General features: G+C 40.6%; 1 pseudogene across 1 annotated transcript; it reads right to left on the bottom strand.

Annotated features, from left to right (window-relative positions):
* Positions 1 to 3,610: 3,610 nt before the first annotated feature.
* On the bottom strand, positions 3,611 to 4,101 carry LOC308514938 (serine/arginine-rich splicing factor 3-like; annotated as a pseudogene). The gene has a single exon. The product of its transcript is annotated as a serine/arginine-rich splicing factor 3-like (transcript).
* Between the last annotated feature and the right edge of the window lie 1,884 nt (positions 4,102 to 5,985).

Below are 5,985 nucleotides of genomic sequence, written 5' to 3'. Positions count from 1 at the left end.
CCAACTAGGGGCCCAGTACATGAATTCTTGCACCTTGAAAGGAACTGTGGGCCATGAGGCTGTGGTGGGCACAGGAGCAGGTCTCGGTTCATCCTCCGCACCCCTCCCCGATCCCTCCCACCACAGCCCCTGGTCCCCTCTCTGCTGGCACCCTGCTCCTGCCACCGCCGCTGCTCCCACATGCTGACGGCGCTGGCCCCGCTTGCACCCACTGGTGGTACGGAACGATTTGGGACAGCAGCAGCTACTGCCCTGATCACCCCTCAGGAGCAGAGGGAGGTGGAGAAGCCCTCAGGGCCAATTGGGGCTGGCAGCCACCCCTCGCAACCGCTGCTGGTGCCAGCCCCACTCGCACCCGCTGACAGCGCTGAGCAAAGAATTTTCAGTAACCACCAGAGGCTCACCCCAATGACAGCGACCGGCATCCCGCCTTGACCTGGCACCCCGCCTTGACCTGGCACTCCTGCTCACCTGCTCCACCATCTCACCACAGCCGATGCCTGCCATGTTCTGTGTTCTGCTGCCTGCTGCCGACGCCCGCCATGTTCCGTGCGCACCCCCTGGTGGTCAGCACACGTCATAGCGACCAGTTGTTCCGCTGTTCAGTCTATTTGCATATTAGGTTTTTTTTCTTTAAAAGAGTGTTGATAGTAAATTTTCAGATTTTGTTCATCTGAAAATGCTTTTATTTCCCATGTTATCAAAATGCTTTTATTTCCCATGTTATCAAAGGATTGTTTTGATGATTGTCACAAAGATTGCTAATTTTCCCCCATCCCATATTCATTGCCAGTGCTTCTTTTCAAAAAGTGGAATCTCTTGAGTTTTAGCCAAGCAAATGGTCATTCTGCTAGGGGCTTGATTTCTTAGCATCTGTCACCTTAGGACTAAACTCTGGCCAATGAGAGAGAAGATATATGAAGTAACCATGGATGTTGTTTTTAAATGAAAACCAAATGCCCTTCCTAACCAACCTCACCCTTCCTCCCAGACTAGGATGGGGTCATGTGGTAGTGAGGTCACTTTGATAAGCAACATTCTGGGACACAGCAGAACAATAAGATGTTGGGAATCAAGGTTTCATGCTGCCTTATATGGTAAAGCTACTCTGCTACACTGGACCCATTCTCAGCTCAAATTTTAACAAAGGAGAATAATAAACTTCCTATCTTTCTTAAAATGTTTAATATTGACCTCAAAGCACTCAGACAAGTTTACAAATTAATAAACTTGAAGTACAATTCTAGATTAACAAGTATTTTCTCTGAGCACTTTGTAGATGCGATTACACCATTTTATAGCTCCATTGTTGCTATTGAAAAGTCAACTGTCAGTCAAATTAATGATCGTCCTGTGAGAAAGAAATCTTCTCTCTCTGGTTCTTTTCAAGACCCCTTTAGTAATTTGAAGTTTCACTACAATATTGATGTTGTTTTGTCGTTTTGGAAAATTTGGGACTTCAGGAATTTGAATACCAATGTTCTTATTCATTATGGAGTTTTCTTAGTCACTGCCTCTTTGAATATTGTCTCTCTGCTGTAATCTCTATTAGGTTTTCCTGAAATTCCAACTAGATGGACTTTATAACTTATAATGTTACTATCATGTCTTTTAACCTTTTTTTTTAATTTATTATCTACTTTGCATCTCCAGGCTTCATTATGTGTAATATCTTTATTTATTTTTTTTATGCAAAAATAATTTTAGTTCTATCTTCTTGACTTAATGAAAGCATGGATTTCTTTTTTTTTTTCTTCTTTTTCCTTTTTTTAAATTTTTTTTATTTATTGCTTAAAGTATTACAAAGGGTATTACATATGTGTCCATTTTATCCCCCCGCCCTAGACAGTCCCCTAGCCTCCCCTATCCCCCAGTGTCTTATGTCCATTGGTTATGCTTATATGCATGCATACAAGTCCTTTAGTTGATCTCTTACCCCCCTACCTCCTGCCCCCCAACCCTCCCCGGCCTTCCCACTGCAGTTTGACAATCTGTTTGAGGCAGCTCTGCCTCTGTATCTATTATTGTTCAAAAGTTTATAATGGTCTCTATTATCCATGGATGAGTGGGATCATGTGGTATTTTTCCTTCATTGACTGGCTTATTTCACTTAGCATAATGCTCTCCAGTTCCATCCATGACGTTGCAAATGGCAAGAGTTCCTTCCTTTTTAGAGCAGCATAGTATTCCATCGTGTAGGTGTACCACAGTTTTCTAATCCATTCATCTACTGATGGGCACTTAGGCTGTTTCCAGATCTTAGCTATGGTGAATTGTGCTGCTATGAACATAGGGGTGCATATATCCTTTCTGATTGGTGTTTTTGGTTTCTTGGGATATATTCCTAGAAGTGGGATCACAGGGTCAAATGGGAGTTCCATTTTCAGTTTTTTAAGGAAACTCCATACTGTCTTCCATAGTGGCTGCACCTGTCTGCATTCCCACCAGCAGTGCACAAGTGTTCCTTTTTCTCCACATCCTCTCCAGCACTTGTCGTTTGTTGATTTGTTGATGATAGCCAGTCTGACAGGTGTGAGATGGTACCTCATTGTTGTTTTGATTTGCATCTCTCAGATGATTAGTGACTTTGAGCATGTTTTCATATGTCTTTGGGCCTTCTGTATGTCCTCTTTTGAAAAGTGTCTATCTAGGTCCATTGCCCATTTTTTTTTAACAGCTATTATTTATTAATTCAAAAGCACTTTACAAGAAAATATAAGTATGGCTTCCAATAGGAATGTTATACCTGAACTTGATACCAAGGTCACACATTTTAGTTTTGCAAGGAAAAACAGGCTTTCAGGTTACACAACAATTTGAAACCAAAACTTTAATCCCAAGGATTCTCACAAAACATATTACAAATGACAGCATGAAAAAAAAATTTGCACAGTAACTCAAAGTTCAGCTCTACAATGTACCCTTAAACTGGCAGGACACTGGTATCTTGAATAGTCTCAAACTTCCAAGTGAAGAATCTTACCAATAGCCATGTATTCATATATAGCAATCACTTAAGAAATTTATGACCGAAAGCAAAGGTAAACTAACTTTCTTAAAACTTCTTAGATTCTACACTAACTGGACAACATCTGCCCAGTGTAAAGACTAGTTGGACTTTTTTAAACCTCTAATCTAGTTTAAGGGTGCAGCTTTAATTTTTAGCTGCTGGCTTGTGTTCACAGCAGCTTTTGAAGACTGCCTGTCCAACTACAGCTGCATATTAGGTCACAGCTATGGAAAGTCTTAAATAAAATTTTTGCCAGTTTTGTTTCCACAATATTCAGCATCACATTTTAGCTGGGCAGAAGTTAAGAGGTTTATTACAGTCCACGCAAGACTGAAGTTCAAAGCAAATTCAATTTTGCTTAAGGGAACATTGTAAAGTAACAATTCTTGATATTACATGCCTCATATGATCAATTTCAAACCATAGAGAATTACATCTTTGTGTGTCACTGTTCCAAGACAAACAAATGTGAACAGCTAAAACATCTTAAAAATGCACCAAGCTTATGAAGGAAGTCTCAAACAAAACTTGAATTTTCTGTACATACTCCTGTCAAATGAAGTTATTTCCTGTACACCACTCATCTTGCAAACTGGTATTCTATTTCCTTTCATTTGACCTAGATTGGCTCTGAGACCTAGAGAAGGATCGAGAGGGCTTATGATTTCTCTCCCGAGACAGTGATCTCTCTCTTCTTCTATCTCTGGAAAGGGACCTGCTCCAGCTACGGGAAAGCTTCTCTGTTTTGGAGATCTGTGGCGAGGTGGAGGACTCCGCCTATAATTATCCTGAGGGCGAATACCCTAAGAGGAAGGTGGGCCTCGATTTCGACTTCTCTTTTCACCATTGGACAGTTCCACTCTTAATCGGCAGCCACGTAGTGTTCTCCCATCTCGCTCTCGGACAACATCGGCTGCATCTCAGGGATCTTCAAACTCCACGAAAGCAAAGCCGGGAGGGTTTCTAGCAACCCACACACTGTTGACTGGCCCATTATAGCCAAAAGCCCGTTTCAACTCAGTCTTGTTACCGTTGTTCCCAAGATTTCCCACATAAACCTTACAATCCAATGGGCAGGAATCACGATGCATTTCGAGATCTGGAGAAATGCGGTGGCTGAAGTCCACACACCCTCGGACGGCTCCTCGGCTCCCCTCCGCCCAGCTCCACAGGTCCCCGCACATCCCCGGCACCCACGAAATGGCCCTGTTGCCCATTTTTTGATTGGATTGTTTATCTTCCTATTGTTAAGTAGGAGATTAAACCCTTATCACTGATATCGTTGGCAAATATGTTCTACCATGCAGTGGGCCTTCTTGTTGTTTTGTTGATGGTTTCCTTTGCTGTGCAAAAGCTTTTTATTTTGATGTAGTCCCATTTGTTTATTTTCTCTTTATTTTCCATTGCCCTAGGAGCAGTATCAGAGTAGAAATTCCTTCAGCATATGTTTCCGATTTCACTGCCTGTGGATTTCTCTAGTATTTTTATGGTTTCCCGTCTTACATTTAAGCCTTTTATCCATTTTGAGTTTATTTTTGTGTATGGTGTGAGTTAGTGGTCTAGTTTCATCTTTTTGCATGTATCTGTCCAATTTTCCCAACAACATTTATTGAAGATATTGACTTGACTCCATTGTATGCTCTTGCCTCCTTTGTCGAATATTGATTGGGCATAGTGGTTTGGGTCGATTTCTGGGTTCTCTCTTCTGTTCCATTGGTCCATATGTCTGTTCTTGTGCCAGTACCAGGCAGTTTTGAGAACCATGGGTTGCTAATATAGCTTGATATCTGGTATTGTGATCCCTCCAACTTTGTTCTCTCTCAGGATTGCTGTGGCTATTCAGGGTATTTTTTTATTCCAGATGAATTTTTGGAGAGGTTGTTCTAGGTCTGTGAAATATGCCGTTGGTAATTTAATGGGAATTGCATTGAATCTATAGATTGCTTTGGGTGATATGGACATTTTGGTGACGTTGATTCTACCAATCTATGAACATGGTATGTTCTTCCATCTGTTTATGTCTTCCTCTATATCTTTTTTCAGTGTCCTATAGTTTTTCGCATGTAAGTCTTTTACCTCCTTAATTAAATTTATTCCTAGTATCTTAATTTTTTTGGTGTGATGGTAAATGGGATTGCTTTTCTAGTCTCACTTTCTGTAAGTTCACTATTGGTGTAAAGAAATGCCATAGATTTCTTGGCGTTAATTTTGTATCCTGCTACATTGCCGAATTCATTTATTAAGTCTAATAATTTTTTGATGGAGTCTTTAGGATTCTCTATGTACAGTATCATGTCATCTGCAAATAAGGACAGTTTTACTTCTTTTCCAATTTGGATGCCTTTTATTTCTTCTTGTCTAATTGCAATGGCTAATACTTCCAGTACTATGTCAAACAGGAGTGGTGAGAGGGGGCATCCCTGTCTTGTTCCTGTTTTTAGGGGAAATGGTGTTAGTTTTTGTCCATTGAGTATGATGTTGGCTGTGGGTTTGTTATATATGGCTTTTATTATGTCGAGGTATGATCCTTCTATTCCTACCTTGCTAAGAGTTTTTATCAAGAAAGAGTTTTGTATTTTGCCAAATGTTTTTTCTGTATCAAATGATATGACTGTGTTTTTTATCTCTCAATTTGTTTATGTGATGTATTATGTTTATTGATTTGCGCATATTGTACCATCCTTGCATCCCTGGGATAAATCCTACTTGGTCATGGTGTATGATCTTTCTGATGTACTGCTGGATCCAATTTGCTAGGATTTTGTTGAAGATTTTGGCATCTATGTTTATGAGGGATATTGGCCTGTAATTCTCTTTCATTGTGTTGTCTTTGTCTGGTTTTGGTATTAGGGTGATCTGGCTTCATAGAATGAGCTTGAAAGTGTTCCTTCCTCTTGAATTTTTTGGAATACTCTAAGGAGGAAAGGTTTTGTTCTCCCTTGAATGTTTGGCAAAACTCCCCTGGGAAGCCTCTG

This window comes from Myotis nattereri (genome assembly GCF_964212035.1).
Source record: "Myotis nattereri genome assembly, chromosome: 3".
NCBI classification, from domain to species: Eukaryota; Metazoa; Chordata; class Mammalia; order Chiroptera; family Vespertilionidae; genus Myotis; species Myotis nattereri.
The sequence above is the reverse complement of the archived record's forward strand: the minus strand, read 5'-3'. Positions and strand labels throughout refer to the sequence as shown.